Raw genomic sequence first — 1,683 nt, 5'->3', positions numbered from 1 at the left:
GGCCGCCACTGTTGTTGTTTGTTTGTCTTGAGAGATATGTATATATATAGATGCTTGTAAAGAACTGTTACTCCTTTTTCCATATCTTTGCCTGAAAGCACCGTAATTTCGAATTTATAATAATTTGGAGGGAAGGGGGTTGTATTTGCCATCCCAGGAAGGTTCCTGCCTTCCTTGGCAGATGCCTGTCTTTTAAACCAAGACAAATGTAAATAAAAATGAGAAGCAGTTACCTCTTGCCATTGCATTAATGCCCTAATTGGTGTCATGCCATAAAGTTTGCCAAGATGATGAGAGCTGAAACCAAGTCTCAGCTGTATTGCTACACACTTATGCCCCAAATTTCAGTAGTATAAAATTAAACAAATTAAGGAAAGAGTCGAGAGGATGCTCAAATCTGGAAATTACATTTTGCAATGAAATGGAAAACTCATTGGGGAGGGTTGAGAAATGCCTAAAGAACAAGAACACCCTGGGATGCTGATAGAGATTGATGTGGTTAAGAAAGAATGCAAAGCGGAGTTTGCTCATCCAGCTTGAGCAGTGCCATAGACAGGTTAGGAATGTCTGTTCTAATTCATAAGTAGTGGTTAAAAATCTCAATAAAGATGACTAATCATAAATATTCCTGACCTCTGAACTCAGAATAATAGTAAGAAGCTATTTTGCTGTGAGATAAAGGAGGTGAAATACAGCAAGAAATGAGGACATGATCCAAACCCACCATGTAAGATCAGTTATCAGATGGGACATCTAGACCTCTGCTCTTTTTAGCTCTAATTCATGAGGTCTCCCTTGACTCCTCACCAATCCCCAGGGCAGCTCCATGGACTCCAGCTGCTCTCTCACATAACAGGAAACTGCCCCTCCTCATCTTCCCAGCCTGGCCTTCTTAAAATCCATGTGGCTCCATTGCACTGCTCCAGTAACAGGAGCCATTGAATTATGTCTCCTTGATCCAGACAAGATCACAGACCTGAAACCACACCCAGTTCTCTATCCCATCCTCTTTATTCCCTACAAGGGCTGCATTAGGTGATAGGTCCTTCCCAAACCCCCTCAGCACAGGGACTGCCCAGAAAGGGCTTGGGGGTTTCTCCCCAGTGGAGCATTGTCAGCACTTCCTGGTGAAAATGCCAGTGCTGGAGATGACCCTGCTGGAGCCTCATTTGGTGTCTGTATTGGTTTGGCACGGCCTGGTTTTAGGTAGCAGGGGGCCCACAAAGATGGCTCCTGTGAGGAAGCTGCTGGAAGCTTCTCACCATGTCTGGCAGGTGGCTCTGAAGATGGACATGCTGCTGGCCAAAACTGGGCCAATGAGAGAGGTCGGTAACACCTCTGTGATGACATATGTAAGAAGAAAATCAAAGTCACAAGATTTTGGATTCTACTCAAAGAAGAGGAGGAGGAGGTGAGAACATGTGAGGAAAACACCATGGCGACACCAAGGTCAGTGAAGAAGGAGGGGGAGGAGGTGCTCCAGGTGCCGGAGCCAAGATGCTTCTGCAGGCCGTGGTGAAGACCATGGTGAAGCAGGTTGTCCCCCTGCAGCCCATGGGGATCCACCACTGGGGATGCAGAGATCCACCCACATCCTGTGGGGGTTGGCGGACTGCACCCTGTGGAAGAGTGACCCAAGCCGCAGCAGTTTTGGGAGGGCTGTGTCCCTGTGGGAGGGGCTCA

Source organism: Corvus brachyrhynchos, unplaced genomic scaffold, assembly GCF_000691975.1.
Source record: "Corvus brachyrhynchos isolate BGI_N302 unplaced genomic scaffold, ASM69197v1 scaffold1651, whole genome shotgun sequence".
Classification (NCBI taxonomy): Eukaryota; Metazoa; Chordata; class Aves; order Passeriformes; family Corvidae; genus Corvus; species Corvus brachyrhynchos.
Note: the sequence above shows the minus strand (reverse complement) of the source record.